The following is a 16,786-nucleotide window of genomic DNA, read 5'->3' as shown; positions in this document are numbered from 1 at the left end:
CTTGAACAAAGAACTGAGCAAGATACACAGAAAAAGCAGTCAGAGTATACATTTATTGAAAGCAAAAGTACACTCCATAAGGCAGAGCTGGGCCCAGTGGGTGGCCGCATATCCCTTCCAGGCACCTGATTGAAGACACAGCCCCATTTGTTCCTATCCGTCACATTTTTTCACCTAATTAAAATGCACACCTCGTGCTGGGAGTTCTATGATGATGATCCTTCCCAGAGCCTGGGGTGGAGTCGCTATGGCAACCTGGGTGGTCCTCCTGAGCCAGCACAGAAGTCTACAATGCCAGGGGAGATGCCAGCAGGCACGCTGGCACACTGTGCTCTGACCCAGCCCACACCTTGGGACGTTCCGCCATCCTCTCAGCCCTACCGCCTGCCTCAGTGCCTCCTGAGAAGTGTGATCCCCAAATTCTTCTGGGGTCACTGAGGAGCTGGAGGCTTCATCTTCTGTAGCTGCTTCAGGCTGCTCAGGGGAGATGTGGACATTCCAAACCGCTCTCTCCCAGGTTGGTCATGTGTCTAGTAAGGCTGCCCAGGTTCTTAGTAGCTCTTCCTCCCACTCATGGCTGACTAGCTACCTAAGGATAGCAAGCAGGTTTTTAGAAGCCTCTTTTAAATTCCTGTATTGGGAGGCTGAGGTAGGAGGATCACTTGAGCTCAAAAACTGAAGACCATTCTGGGCAGCACATGGAGACCCTGACTCAAGAAGGAATAAATACACCACAAACCAACAAACATACCCTTTACTTTTTTCAAGTGAGATTAGAGCTAAATTCTTCAGATGTTTGCATTTATCTAGGACTAGCTAGAAAAGTGGCCTTAGAATTGACCTTAAATTTATTAAGAAATGTTTCTCTTGTTGTTGGTTTAGGTTTGTTTAACTAGTTAACTCAGGCATACAAATATTTTTAAGAATCACTTTTTAAAAATTATATGCAATTTGTGCCTCTTCCTAGCTCACATGGTAGACAAGGAAATTCTTGCATGGCCACAGGTGTCTTTTATTATGGCTCTGAGCTCAAGATTTTGACCAAGGCATAGCATGGTTAAAAAAAAATTTTAAAGGCACAACTGTTTCATGGGTCTGAGTCGTCCTGAGTCAGGGAAGCTGAGCCTATGATTCTAAGAGAGATGAGTCCTGGGGGTCTCGGTCACCATGGAGCTGCCATAATTTGCCCACAACTAAAGCAAAAAAACTTTTTCTTTCTCCTATCTTGGATGGAATGCCATCAGGAAAGCTTTTCAATGGGCTTTCCAAATTGTATCTTAATATTAGCAAAAGGGTCAGCCAGATTCAGAGCAGAAAAGATAAAGCCCAGAGACAGCAAGTGAGACTTGCCAACGCTTCAACGTCCCGTTCAGACTGTTTAAGTGTGTGGCTGCAGTTGAGAATGCAATTGTGAACGGCCATGATGGAGCCAGCAGGAGTCCCCGGAGGGGATTCTCCTGGCCTCTGGTAGAATTTAGGGATCTGATCTCATCCCCTGGTCTCTCAAGAGCAGAGAAGCCTTGCTCCTCACCACAGGGAGATTCTCTTGAGGTTGGCAGGAGTCCTGGTCTCGTCCTTCCTGCCTGTGGCCAACTTCTCACAACAGTCTTATTTCTGGAGAAAGAGTCTCTCAGATGGGGTGGGGACCACCCCAAAAGCTTTCTGTTCAGAATCTTCACTTTTGCTCTTGGAAGAATCGTAGAAACACGCGGGAGAAGAATGAAAGCCAAATCATTTGCAAACGTGTGTGAGCAAACCAGAATGAAGCCTGAATCACAGTGCTCATAAAAATCTTAGATTAGCCATGCAGATAAAAGGAGACATTAAATTGCCACACAGAATGAAAAGAGAGCACATCAGAAAGACATGGAGACCACGGAGACAGAAGATAAGTTCTGTGGACATACTCAAGAAGAGAGAGAGAGGCACTGATGCTTGCAACAGAAAGGGCTGTGAAAAAGTGTCCTGTTGGCCCAGGAGGGATGTGAGGTCCTTATTTATGGGAGCCTTAGGTGAGACAGACCCCAGATCACTCAGCGGAAGCCCCTATTAAAAAGGGGGCCCCACGGCAAAAGAAGACTCGCTGAGGCAGGAAGGGGCGAGCCCTAGGCAGGGAGGGCACCGAAGGCTTGAGGTCTGCACCGCACCCAGTTCCAGCAGTTACCAGCTCCTTGCAAAGCTGTTCTTGCTTGAGGATCCACTCTGCACAGCAGGGATGTCAACAAAAATAACCTGCAAGCGCGGTTCTGCAAAGATCCATACGTGCACTGGAGGCTGGCAGAGCTTTGCTATGGGAATGTGGGTGACACGGGAAATCTGGAGCGTCTTCAGGGAGGTCAAGGCAAGGGGAAGTTTTAAAGGCAAAATGGAAGGATTGCGCAAGATATGTTTAAGCAATCATCCTTGTCCACAAGGACCAACAAAGCAGGTGGCGTCAGCCAAGATGAAAGTTTCTGGGCAGATGTCCTCATAGAAGTGCTTTGTGGCGGCCTTTGTGCAAGGCTGTGGTTCTGGCAGCGACTCTTGTGAGCCACTTGTCATCTGTGCTCATGAGCACTTTGCGCATGCTCTGGCATGAGCAGGAGAACCCCTCTGCACAACTTCCCAGCTTGCTTTTCTTCCTCCATTCCTGCTGTGGTTTGGATGTGGGGGTCCCCCCAAAAGCTCACGTGTGAGACAATGCAAGAGGGTTCAGAGGAGAAGATTGGGTTGTGACAGCCTTAACCCAACCCGTGAATTAACCCTCTTTTGGGGATTCACTCAGTGGAAATTGAAGTGTCAGGGTGTGGCTGGAGGTGGGTACTGGGGCGTGGCTTGGGGTATGTATTTGTACCTGGCAAGAGGAGACCTCTCTGCGCCTCCTGATCATCGTGAGCTGCTTCCCTCTGCCACGCTCTTCTGTCATGAGCCCCAAGGAATGGAGTCTGCCGTCTATGGAGTGAGACCTCTAAACTACGAGCCCCCAGTTAAACTTTTCCCCCCTGTGGTTGTTCTGGTCGGGTCCTTTCGTCACAGCAGCAGGAAAGCTGACTAAGACAATGCCTTCCTCTCTGCCTCTCTCCTCTCCTGTTCTCTTTGGGTTAGGCCTCGACAAACATGGCTGCATGTGGATTCCAACAACAGTCCCCAGGAGAACAGCCCACCTGCATCAGCACTGCCTCTCGTCTTTCCTCCAGCTCCCTGGGACCAGCTCGGCCAGGGCAGAGGACTTCAGCAGTGGCTCCCGCCTGCCCTGCGGAGTGGGGCTCTGGGCACACACATGCAGGACGGACCTGCCCCCAGAACCCCAACCAGGTGCAGGCAGGGACTGAACTGCCCCTGTGCCCGAAGTTGACCTGGAGCAAGGGGTTCTGCTTTATTCTGAGGCCCAGCCAGCTGTGTGAACTCAGGGCTTCGTGGACCCAAGAGGAGGCACTCCCAGAACCACACAGGATCTAGGATGCCCAGCAGAGCCCCTGTCATGGAGTGCACACACGGTGGGAATCTGATGCCTGCCTGGTTCTTGGCTTATCCCTGTAGACAGGACCTCTGGGGCTGAGGGGGTGAGTCTGCTGGGGAGGCGAATTTCAGCAGGATCTGCAGGCAGCCACCAGGGGAGTCTGGAGGGAGGAGGCTTCCCAAGGAAGGTTGGGAGAGCAGGCCCTGCAGCACTGGGGAGTGGTGTGGGCTGGGTGGGCTGTCCAGGTGGAGCCAAAGGGGAAGGCCCTGTGGGTGTCAGCAGGGGAGGGCCAGGATTTGGTTGTTATCTCTTTCTTTTTATTCCGTTTTGTAATCGCCGGGCTTCCTGAGGAAATGTCAGCTGAAAGCTGTGTGTTGCAATACACGGCTGACTCACCCGTGTCACAGGCAGGTGTCTCCCGTGTGTCTTGGCCTCTCGTGACATCAGAGCCAACCTTGAGCAGAGCCTTGCAGGCTGGCTTCACAGCATGTCCTTCGTGTGGTGATGCCATCAGCCTGGCCTCCCTGGACAGTCCTGTCCCTGCCCCTGCGCCCTCCCCAGATCCAAACTCTCCTTGGATCCCAGTCTGCTCTGGGGCCCTCGGGGTCTGGGGCCCTGTGTGTTTTTGACATGCCTTTGAGCCTACCTCCCAGAGTCCTGGGATTCGGTCAGTATGAAGTCAGCCTCTGCCCTGAGGGAGTTTCAGGCAGGGCTAAGAAGTTGAGGGCTCTGATCTCTGACTTTCCAAGTCCCCAGCCCCCAAACCAAGGAGCAGTCCCAGAAATAACTTCCTGTCTCCATCCTCTCGGTACAACGAAGAGCGAAAGTGGGGTTCCTAAGGCCCCTGTGCTCCCTGTTGCCATTGGAACTCTTTCTCTGTCCTCCGGGTTTTGCCAGGTTCCCTGGAGCCTCCGCAGGGAGAGGAGAAGCCCAGTCAGGGATGTTCCCTAACTCGGAGCTGCTGGACACAGCACAGCCAGTTTCCAGAGGGAGCAACAGGCAGGCAGAGGGTTCTCTAGGTGGCCCCAAAGGGTCGTGTCCTCTTCCTGGTCAAGGGCAGGCCAGCGTGAATGGAGGACACAGGGGTGGCGTCACAGCCTAAGGCCCGGACGTGCTGGTTGGGCCATGGAGGATCTCTCCACGGTTCCCTGTGGAGTAAAGTGGACCACGAGCTCGGAGCATGCCAGTCCTCCCTGCAAGACTCCGTGGGCAAGGCTGGGCCAGCCCCCGCCCCCTGAGTCCGGCTGCCCTGCTCCTGGGTCTCTGGGTCCTGCTCCTCCACACTCCATTGCAGTCCTGGTGACTAGGCATGCACCTCCATATTCCAGCTGCTCTCTGGGTTCTGCTGGTGACCAGTTAGTGTTTCTGTGTGAGCATCACCAAGACAGATGTGGCAGAAACGGTCAGCTGCCTGCACGGTCCCTGTGTCTTCTTCCCAAGCACAAAGACATGTGTGTTTCCCAGCCCATCTTGCAGCCTGCACAGTCTGTGCCTGAGGCTTGGCCAGCAGCGCTGGGGCAGGGAGAGGTGGCCTCTCTGGTCCACCCACCATGTACAGGCATACGTCATTTGCCTTCCACCAGCTTGACCCAGACACCCTGGACACCACCCGTGGAAGTCCCTGGTGGGAGCCGAGCACCCTGTCAGTTCAGCACCACGGCAGCCTTGCATTGCGGCAGTCACCTGTGCTGAGGGCTGTTCCGTGGTCAGCCGGCTCCCTGCGTGTGAAGCACTGGCCTTCAGTCTGGCTGCCTTGTGCCCCTATGTGCCAGCCTCAACTGCCTCTGTCCTCTGAGCCGCTCTTCCTCTGCTCGGCATCTCTCCAGGAGCTCTGCTCACCCCCTCCCTCTGCTTCCTGACTCCAGCTGCCCCCTGTGCTCCTAGCCCTTCTCTAGGCTGTCCTGACAGTCCACTGCTTATCAGTCGTATTTTGTGGGCCTTCTCACTTCATTAAACGTAGAAATGCATTTGTCTTTACAAAACTTGACCCCAAATGGCAATTATCAAGAGCACAAATGATGATGAATGCTGGAAGGATGCGGGAGGAGTACATCTGAAAGGACTAGTACAGCTCCTTTGGAAAGACTAGGAATGGAACCCCTATAGGACCCAGCTGTCCCACTCCTTGGTATTTATTCAAAGAACTAAAATCAGCATACGACAGGGATGAGCTACATCAGTATTTATAGTAGCACCATTCACAGTAGCCAACTTACAGCCCAGAGGCCTATCGATAGATGAGTGGCTCAATAAAATGTGGTATATCTACACAATGGAATATTACTCAGCCATAAAGAAGAATGAGTGGCATTTGCTGGTAAATGAATGGAACCAGAGAGCATCATGCTAAGTGAAATTAGACAGTCAAGAAAATAAAGGATCAGGGCTGGGGATGTGGCTCAAGCGGTAGCGCGCTCGCCTAGCATGCGTGCGGCCCAGGTTGGATCCTCAGCACCACATACAAACAAAGATGTTGTGTCCGCCAAAAAATAAAAAATAAATATTAATAAAAAAAAGAAAAGAAAGGATCAGATGTTATCTCTCATGTGGAAACTAAAGCAAAATAAGGGAAAGAAGTCAATGGGGGAAGGGATTGGATATCATGAAGACATAGGGAAGATCAGTGGAGTAGAAGAAGGAGATAGAGAAAGGGGAGGGAATATGGAATGAATGTAACAAAACCGCATTATGTGCAGATATAAAAATACCACAGGGAATTTCACCTTTATGTGTGTGTAGAAAGCACCAATTAAAGCTTGGAAAATGGATAAGCAAAGGGGGGATCAGCGGAGTGGACAAGGGCAGGGAGGGAGAAGGAACAGGAACTGGAATGGCCGGGGCGGTTTCTTTGCATGTATGATTTTGTTGGAATAAACCCAGCTACTACATATAACTATAACACTCTAATAAAAACAAACAAGTGCCTGACGCCCAGAACTCCAGCATCTGGGCCCAGAGGGGGCCTGGCTCCGCCATGTTCGTGCCTCTTAAGCATTTCTGTTGGCTTCTTCCATTTGTCCAAAGACTGGCTTTCTGGGCCCCTTCCTGTAAGTACTTGGCTCAGAGTGCCTCTGCAGCGGGTGGACGGACACAGGGGCCTTTGTCCTGGCTGGCTCCTAGCCAGAGTCCAGCTTCCCTCACCTCTCGCTGCTAGGAGAGAAGGTTCAGGAGAACATTCTCATTGAAGTTGCAGTCTTGAGAATCCAGACTCCGTCTGTGCTCCCAGTCTCACGTGGCTCGTGAACTCACGTCCTCTGCCCTGTGACACTCGAGCTGCCAAGGTCTTGTAAGTGGCAGCCATGCCCAAGGCTGCAGTGTTGGTTCTGAGCCCACCCTCCCCAAGCAGGTCCCTCCTCCACGGATCCTGGAGATGTCCTGCCCTTTTGGCCAGTTCCATGTGTGTAGGTGTTAGAAGCAGAGGGATCTTGAGGGCTGCCACTTCACAGTTGCTAGGACCTGAAAGCCCTTGCTGGCGCTGCCGAAGCGGACTCTCCACCACTGCCCTGGTGGGCTCCAGGCTGCTGTGTGTGCAGCATCTTCCTCGCTGACTCATCAAGTCTCACTCTGGGCACCTGCGTCAGCTTGCTGGGCCGCTGTGATCCCAGCAACGCGGGAGGCAGAAGCAGGAGGAGGCAAGTTCTGGGCCACCGCTCCCTGCTGCGCCCCTCCCCTGACCCCTCAAGCGGTAGCGCGCTCGCCTGGCATGCGTGCGGCCTGGGTTCGATCCTCTGCACCACATACAGACAAAGATGTTGTGTCCACCGAAAACTAGAAGTAAATATTTAAAAATTATCTCTCTCTCTCTCTCTCTCTTTAAAAAAAAAAAGAAAGAAAGAAAAGAAACCAGTAACAAGCAGAGCCTGGAAGGAAGCCCAGGTTAGAGCCGCAGCCGCTCGGTTCTGTCCTCACGTGTGAGAGGTGTGCAGGCCTCCGGGGGCTCAGCAAGCAGGAAACCGCTAACAGGAGTGTCCACCATCGTGGGCCCCCAGCCTGGGGGAGGACTAGGCTTACCCCCACAGGCCCCACCACAGTGATGTGAAGACGCACTCTCCTCCTGGCGGAGTAAGGCCACCATGGCGCGTGTCCTCATGACACCCCTCTGAGGAGCCCGTCTCAAGGCTGCTGCCAACTCCACATCTGGTGCAGCTGCTGGGTGAGGCGGTCAGCGTCTCTGAGCTGCGTGTCCATCTGCAGGCCTGCTGCCTACTCCCAGCAAGGGTTAGCTTTACTGTTGAAATGTTTTATCCACTTCCCACAAGAGACCTTATAGGAGCTGTGTCAGGGACTAGAAGGAAATTCTCCTTCAAAGAACAGCCTGACAGCCCCCTGGGAGACATCCTGCAGCCACCTATCTCCCTGGAACATCCTGCGGTTATCAGGATCATCAGACATCTTGCAGCTGGCAGTTTTACCACCCACATCCAGCAATTGCTGATTAGAGAGCTTCCCCATCCCCAGCATATAAATACCCCTGTGTGAACAATAAAAGTTTGCAGCTTGATCAGACACCTGTCTTGCTGTCACCTTTCGTGTCTCTTGTCCCTTCATTCCTGCCCATCTAGGTTCCCTGCCCACGCTGATGTGTCCTGCCGGACGGGACATTTGGCGCCCAACGATTGGCTCGAGCCTTTGACTGAGGGGGAACGCCGTCCTCCGGGAAGACTTGGCCAAGTGGAGCTCGCGATTGCCTCGGCAGACAGGACCGACAGACAGATCTAGGAGGAGAGGGAGGACGACGCACGGTGAGTGACCCACCATGGGACAAGCAGTCTCATCACATGATTTGTTTTTGTCAGGCCTTAAGGAGGCCCTCAAGACACGGGGGGCGAGTGTTAAGAAAAAGGACTTAAAATTATTCTTTTCATACATAGGAGAATTGTGTCCATGGTTTCCCCTTGAAGGGACCATTGATGGTAAAAGATGGCTTAGAGTAGGAGACTGTTTAAAAGATTATTAGGACTCCTTTGGCCCAGAAAAAGTGCCTGTTTCCACCTTTTCATACTGGAACTTAATTAATGAAATTCTTAAAAGTTCACCCTTTGACAATGGTACCTTAAAACTTGTCAGGATTGGGGAAGAGGCTATGCAAAAGACCCCCTCGGCATGCCCTTCAGTTAGTATAGACATAAATCCTTCTCAGTCTCCCCAGGACCTGGGGACCTTCCTGGTCCCCCTCAAAATCCCACCCTAATAAATAAGGCTCCAATGGTTACCAACTGCCTTTATCCAGTTTTAAATCCCGGAGACACATTGACCCCCTGGGGAGGAGGCTACCTTGGAGAAGGAAGCAGCTCACTACCATTCAGAAGACCCGCCACCTCTCAGGACCCTGCCACAGCCTATAGGACTTACACATCCACCTCCCTCCTATATCCCTCCTGCCTTTTGTGCTCCAGCCCTTCAGGGGCCAACTGCCCCCTCAGATATTTTTTCTCCACTTCCCTTGCCTAACCTGGCTCCCTTGCGAGAGTCTCTCCAACATAGATGGGAACAGATCCAACTTTTAAAAGAATTAAGATCCCTTGACTCTGAGCTTCGCTCATTAGCCTTAGGCACGGAGTCAACCTGAGCTGGCCCAAGGTGGTCTAATACAAAGGCTAAGCCGCGCCATTGGCCTGTTCTCGCCTTCCCAGTCACCTGCAGTCAGATAGATAAGCCCGCCCAGGCTGAGGACAAAGACTTAGAGGAGGATCAAGAGGAGGAAGAGGGGGGGGACGGATCAGGACTCAGAGGATGAGGAGTTCACCCCTAGGCAGGAAGGAACCCAGAGTGTCTACAAAAAATTAAGCCTGCATTTTCTTGAAAAACTTAAAAAGGCTTGTGCTCACTATGGCCCCACTGCACCTTACACATTGGCTTTATTTGAAAGCCACAGCGCACAATGGCTTACTCCCAATGATTGGAAATTTTTAGCCCGAGCTACCCTGAGTGCCGGAGACTTCCTGTTATGGAATGCAGATTTCAAAGAGCACTGTCGGGAAACTGCTCAAAAAAATTTAAGGCCTCCTCTAAATCCTGGACTTACGTTAAGCTAGTGGGCAATGCGCCTTAAACAGGCGCGTTTCCCTGCTGGACTTTTGGCGTAGATTCAGACGGCTGGCTTACATGCTTGGAGACGCCTTCCTCAAAAGGGCTCGGCTACCACTTCCCTGGCAAAAATTCGACAAGGGCCTGAGGAGCCTTATAGCGACTTTGTTGCCCTAGCCGCGGAACGCCTGCTTGGACCAAGCGAAAGCGAAAGCACCTTTGTAAAACATCTTGCCTTTGAAAACGCCAACCCAGCATGTCAGGATGTTCTTCGACCACATAAGGATAAAGGGGAACTTTCTGACTTTATTAGACTCTGTGCCGGGGTGGGTGCAGCCCATGCCATGGGTCTCACCATAGGTGCTGCCTTTACCAAGGCCTTTCGCAATCCTGGCTCAAGTACTTGCTTTACTTGTAAACAATCTGGCCATTTTGCACGCGAGTGTCCGACAGGCAAACAAAGCCTAGGGATAGCCGTCTCCTCAAACCGGGGCTAAACCGCCCCCAGCCACCCTTTGCCCTAGATGTGGTAAAGGTCGTCACTGGGCCAATGAGTGTAGATCTAAGACAAATGCCCTTGGACAGCCTATTTCTTCCTGCTTCTCGGGGAAACTCCCTGCAGGGCCAGCCCCTGGCCCCAACCTCCCCCAGGACAAACCCAGGGGCAATAAGGTTTGTTCCCTCCCAAACTCCCAACCTACCTCAAAATCCTTCTCCACGATTGCCTCCCTCCAACGAGCCACCCCAGGCAGCGCAGGATTGGACCTCTGTGCCACCACCGATACAATATTAGACTCCATGCAAGGGCCCCAGATAATACCCACTGGAATTATGGGTCCCCCTCCATCTCATACGTGTGCCCTTATTCTTGGAAGAGCCTCTACTACCTTACAAGGTGTTCAGGTCTTCCCTGGCATTACTTTCTCATCTTGTTTCAGCCTTTTCCGTAATGGGTAAACCAATACATATTAAAACAGATAATGGTCCTGCATATACCAGTGCCAAGTTTAAACAGTTTTGTGCTACCTTACAAATTTGTCATACTACTGGAATTCCATACAACCCTCAGGGCCAAGGCATTGTGGAACGTGCCCACCTTACCTTAAAGACTTGGCTAACCCGCCTTAAGGCTTCTTCCCTTGTATTTACCACTCCCAGGGATCGCCTTAACCATGCATTATTTGCTCTTAATTTTCTTACCCTAGACACTGAAGGCCATTCGGCTACAGACAGACACTGGCATCCCTCATCCAATTCTGTTCGCCCACCTGTTATGTGGCTCAATCCCCTTACAAATAAATGGAAAGGCCCAGATCCTGTCCTCATCTGGGGACGAGGCTCAGCTTGTGTTTTGGACCAAGAGCAAGCAGCCCCAAGATGGTTACCAGAACGCCTGGTTAAACAGGTTAATGACTTACCTCAACCCAGGGACGGAGGCCCTCCCCCTGAGGACAAAGTTTCCTCTTTTGCAGATGCAGCCAACAATCTGTGTGAGGATCCTGCTTAAGGCACTTCTGCTGAACAGGTTTGTATACGGAGGCCTTGACCCTCCACCTTCCAACATCAGGGAGTACCTTTTTGGCCCCCCCTGCGAATGCAAGGGAGGATCTTGGACTCAGGCTCCCACTAGTTGGACCCAGACTGCTGACTGCGTGACTAAGGTGGCTTACCTCCGTGCTGAGGTTGACCATAAACTCGGAGGATTTCATCAGCCTGAATGGGTATGTGTTAACAAGCCAAAGATTATTCCCCCCAGTACAAGTAAAGCTCTCCAAAATTGTTCTGCAACTTGCACGTATACCCAGGCGATGCATGTCTCTTGTTATGCGTCAGCCTCAATTTGTGTTAACAAGCAGGGAGAACAATTTTTTGAAGCCACCCTAACTAAAACTCATGCAGCAGGAGGGACCACTATTCATTATACCCCCGTTCTCTTTGACCGGGGAGGAGAAGGCATATACACCAAGTTACAGTCAGCTGGATGCCAAGGCACTGTCGGTAAACCCTCCTGCTGGCCCATTAAGGCCCCTACAGGGGTCTCTGATGGTGGAGGACCCACTGATGCTGTCAAGCATCTTCAGATAATCAAACTTTTAAAACCCCAAATCCCTGAGCTCACATATCATCCCTTAATGCTGCCTAAATCCCAGCTCCCAGATTTAGATACCAATACATTAGATATTTTGGAAACTACCTTCTCCTTGCTTAATAATTCCAACCCGACCCTGCTGGTGATTGCTGGCTCTGCATGACAACAGGGGCAATCATGCCTATGGAAGTTCCTATTAATTCTATCATAGACAATGATAATACATGCCAACCCGGATTTCCTTTTAAAGTACAGCCTATAGGCACTTTTACATCATGTCTTTTAGGCGCGATGCAGAATAATACCTATGATATTGATGTTGGAGTTACTTCCTTTGGAAATTGCTCAACAGTACAAATTTATTCCTCACCCACCCCATCTCTTTGTCTCCCCAATGGCACAGTTTTTATGTGTGGAGGAAACTCAGCCTTCCCCAGGCTTCCAGCGAATTGGACCGGTGGCTGTGTTCTTGCCTTATTACTCCCTGATATAACTTTTGTCCCAGGAGACGAACCTCTACCCATTCCTAGCCTAGACACCTTAGTCAAAAGACACAGGCGGGCAATACAGGCCTTACCACTCCTTGCCAGCCTTGGAATAACAGCTGCTGTGGGCACAGGTACAGCTGGCTTAGGCATGGCTATACACTCTTACCGTTGCCTATCTCAACAACTTATAGATGATGTACAAACTCTATCAGGAACCATTAAAGATTTACAGGACCAAATAGACTCCCTGGCAGAAGTGGTCCTTCAAAACAGACGAGGCTTAGATTTGCTGACAGCTAACCAGGGAGGTATTTGCTTGGCCCTAGGGGAAAGATGCTGCTTTTATGCCAATAAATCAGGCATAGTACGCACTAAAATTAAGCAGCTTCAAGAAGATTTAGAAAAGAGACGAAGGGAAATATTTGAAAATCCCCTCTGGACTGGGCTTAATGGATTTTTACCCTACCTTCTTCCACTATTAGGCCCTTTGTTGGGTTTACTTTTAATGGTGTCCATAGGACCTTGCATTATAAACAGGCTGGTAAAATTTATTAAAGAACATATTAATATTTTGGCCTCTAAGCCCATACAGGTCCACTATCATCATCTGGAGATGGAAGACCATGCTGCCAACATTTAAAAGGATGTTCTACCCTCCTCACAGGCTTATTTCTTAAGTTTACATCCCCACAGATCTCTCTTTCTTATATAAAAGTATAAGTAACAGCTCTGACCAACCATCTTCTGCCCTTGCCATAAGGGTTCGCTCCTCCATGGGCCCCTCCACTTGGGGGAGGACTCACCGATGGAGTGAGGACGTTAGGCCATAATGATGGAGGGTGCAGGAAGGACTGCAGGAGGATGGATCCACGGATCCCAAAACCCAAGACCTCTGAGTGACACGCTCTGGTGCATGGCAGTTGGCATGCTCCCCCCTCAAAGCTGTCTCCTCCAAAAACATGCCAAGGCCACCACGAAATCTCCTAGTGAAGGTGCTCGCTCGGATCAGGAGATATTCTAAGGCCTCCTAGAGGAACAGAGCCTCTATCACCCCCTAAAAACATGGCCGGTAAGGTATGGTCAAATATTTTATATAAGAAAGGGGGAGATGTCAGGGACTAGAAGGAAATTCTCCTTCAAAGAACAGCCTGACAGCCCCCTGGGAGACATCCTGCAGCTACCTATCTCCCTGGAACATCCTGCGGTTATCAGGATCATCAGACATCTTGCAGCTGGCAGTTTTACCACCCACATCCAGCAATTGCTGATTAGAGAGCTTCCCCATCCCCAGCATATAAATACCCCTGTGTGAACAATAAAAGTTTGCAGCTTGATCAGACACCTGTCTTGCTGTCACCTTTCGTGTCTCTTGTCCCTTCATTCCTGCCCATCTAGGTTCCCTGCCCACGCTGATGTGTCCTGCCGGACGGGACAGAGCTGGCTTCCCCAAACTTCCCCCAATCTCAGCCCACAGGGAACCTCCCCCCCCACCCGACGCCCTCCCCTGTCTCTGTCAGGAGCCTCAGCCTCCCTCCCCAGGCCCCAGCTCTGCACCCACCCCTCTGCCCTCACAAGGCTGGGGAGCCTGCAGAGTCATGGAGGCCAAAAGGCACCCGCCCAGCCCTGAGCAGACCCTGGCTGGGTGCGGGCTGGGGGATTGCTTGTGAAAGCCTCCCCCTTCTCATCTGCCAAGTGCCTCTTCACAGTTTCCAAGGAAACCCCAGGTGCTGTAGAAAGCGGGGTCAATGGCTGTGAAAGGCAGACCGTCAGCCCGTCTGTCACTGAGCCCACTCCACAAACAGCTGCAAAAACTAACTTCCTCCTGCTTCAGTTGTCAGACACTGGCAGGTTTCACCAGCTCTTCTGGGTATCAGCTGACATACACCACCCGGCCTCCAGCAGGCTGCCTCCCGGAGGCTACTTCTTTGTCCACCAGCAAGGGGTGTTCCCTAAAGTGCAGGGCTCCTGACAACTGGATGAAGTACAGATTTGCAGGGGAAAAGTTTGCCTTGAATCTCAAAAGAGGGTTAGGACTTGGACTTTTGGGTAATGGTGGGACTGTTCAGGTCGTGGGGACTCTTGGAAATAGACTGAATGTGCTTTGTGTTGTGAAGTTGGCATGAGTTTTGGGGGGCCAAGGCCGAATGTTATGGTTTAGTTATGAGATATCCCCCAAAAGCTTGAGTATGAGACAATGCAAAAGTTTTCAGCAATGAAATCATCAGATTGTGACCCAATCAGGCGGGTAACCCACTGGTATGGATTAATCAGGCAGTAACTGTAGGTAGGTGGGACACCCTGGGGGAGGCAGGTCCCTGGGGGCATGCATGTGGGGGTGACTGCCACACCCTTCTGCCTCCTTGTTCTGCCTCACTGGGGGCCCCGAGCTAGGAGTCAGCTGGTCAGAGAACTGACCTCTGAAACAGTGAGACAAAATGAACTTTTCTTCCTCTAAGGTGTTCCTGTCAGATCTTCTAGTGACAGTGACACAAAAGCTAACTGAAACATAAGGTATTCTCAAGGTTATGTTGTAGATGAAGTAACAGTAGTATTTGTGCACTTTAAAAAGTTATTATCTTTTAAGATACAAATGGATAATGGTTTTTAAAAAAATCTAATTGAAACAAGATTGGCTATGGAGTGATAATTGTTTAATCTGAATAATAATTATATGAGAGGTCAGTATATTACCCTACTTTTTTGCATATATCTAAAATTTTGTCATGATGATTTAAAATTTGATCACAACTTTTGCTTCTATTTGCAGATTTTTTTTAAGGTCAGGCTTTTTAAACCCAGAATAATTTGCAACTTATTCCTTTTTCAATTTTCTTTTTAAAACAGGTAATACCTGTAGGAAATTCAAGTCTGTAGCTCCCACAATGCTTTTCTTGTGGGGGTGGGGTGGGAGGGTGGGGGGATATTGAACAAAGGGGTTCACACATGGCAGGCAAGTGTTCTGCCACTGAGCTGCTACTTAAAATATATATATTTTTTTTTTAATTTTGAGACAGTGTCTCATTAAGTTGCCTAGGCTGGCCTCAAATTTGTGATCCTCCTGCCTCAACCTTCTGAGTAGCTGGGATCACAACCTTTTGGTTGAGTAGCTGGCCCACAATGCTGCATTGTGTGCATGTATTATCTCTTATTACTCAGATGCATATGTAAATCCTCAGCACCCTGATAGCTGGTGGTGAGAAGACAGGGCAGGATCAGTGAACATGAACCCATCACAGTCCAGACCCAGTTCAGTAAGACTGCATGTGATCTTGATCCATTCAGAGTCCACCCACACAATCCCCCATATGATGGGGCTCTGCTGAGTTTTAAATAGTGCACGTGGAGTGTGAGGAGGTGTGTCCTGAGCAGGTCTTGCTGTTCAGTCCTTGCATGTCTTCAAGGGAACCTAGAGCTGTGACTGACCCTTGGCCAAGCCCTGGGAATGTGGCCCTCAGAGTTCTGATGTCCATGGTCCATGATCATGCCTTGTACACCTGGAGCAATGGGCCACGTCCTTTCAGCCTGTCAGGAATGCTCTGCACACACGTGGGCACACTTGATGTGCATCTGCCTTCACCATTGGGATCCTGAGTTCTAGTGACTGTGACTGTCAGGTAGCATGATGTCTTGATGGGACTGGCTCTCAATAAAAGCCTCAGACGCAAAAACTTGAACAGTTTTCTCTGGGGAGACACGTTCTGCTCACGTCCTGTGTGGCCCCAGGTGGGGAATGATCACAACCCTGGGCCTGACTTCTCAGACTTCCTCCCCATCCATACCTTTCCCTGATGCTCTTGGCTTATATACTTCTGTTCTAATTAAACTGATCCCTAAGTATTTAAAGAAAACCTGCTTGAGAAGATGATGCAGAAAGCACCTGCTGAGAGTGGAGGACAATGGCTTGGACCTCACCACAACGCTATCACTCGAGTTCGCCTGGTCACCCTGGAAACATCCAGAAGTGCAAGGCTGATATCAAGGCAGAGAGGGAAAGGCATTCATACACTGGTGACTGTCAGGGAGCAGTGAGCCCAAGTTCTAGGAAGCCAACGGCACCAGAGGTTGGAGCACCAATAGTCCAGGCTAGGGGCTGACCTGTGTCCCAGGCAGAAGTGGATACCCTGTGACCAGCACCTGGGGGAGAGCAGGAAGGGTATGTTCCCAACAAATTCAGCTCCCAAGGCCTGGGCAGGGTATGGCCAGGAATCTGCATGGGGGACACAGCCTCACCACATCCTGACCCTTCCTTGGACTGCGCTGGGTCAGGATCAAGGCTGTGGCCAGACCCCTCCTCTAAGTGTCAATGACCTGGCCCCTGTGAGCTCTGGCCTGGAGCTCAGAGTCCAGCCCCGGCAAGGAGAAGCAAACACACCAAAATAATCACCCACCCTCACCCTGGGCATCTTGTTCTTTCTGCATTTTTGTTTCACCTAAAATAACGTTCTGGGTTCCACCCATTTTTCTGCAAATGACATGACTTCATCTTTCTTTATGGCTGAATAAATCTCCATTGTGCATATATACACACCACCTTTCTGGCTCTATGGTTTGGCTAGGGTGAATTGTGCTGCTATAAACATGGGTGCCGCAGTCTGGCTGGGCAAACTAAGGGGGGGGGGGGGCTGAGCAACTTGTGAAGGTTGATACAGCAGGAGCGGGAGCCGCTTTATTACGGGACAGAGAAGCATATATACCCAACTAATTACACACAGCTTAACTTAATTAACATAAACTAGATACAGC

At 50.6% G+C, this 16,786-nt stretch overlaps 1 protein-coding gene across 1 annotated transcript in view; it reads right to left on the bottom strand.

Annotated features, from left to right (window-relative positions):
* The window catches only part of Gml (glycosylphosphatidylinositol anchored molecule like), a 43,614-nt gene extending 32,574 nt beyond the window's left edge, over positions 1 to 11,040 (bottom strand). The window contains exon 1 of the mRNA XM_046449141.2: positions 10,735 to 11,040. The gene's annotated coding sequence lies outside the window, so the exon portion shown is untranslated. The remainder of the gene's footprint in view (positions 1 to 10,734) is intronic.
* Between the last annotated feature and the right edge of the window lie 5,746 nt (positions 11,041 to 16,786).

This window comes from Marmota monax, unplaced genomic scaffold (assembly GCF_021218885.2).
Source record: "Marmota monax isolate L192 unplaced genomic scaffold, Marmota_monax_Labrador192_F-V1.1 WCK01_AAM20220418_F8-fsc00073, whole genome shotgun sequence".
NCBI lineage: Eukaryota > Metazoa > Chordata > Mammalia > Rodentia > Sciuridae > Marmota > Marmota monax.
This window is presented reverse-complemented; position numbering and strand designations above follow the sequence as displayed.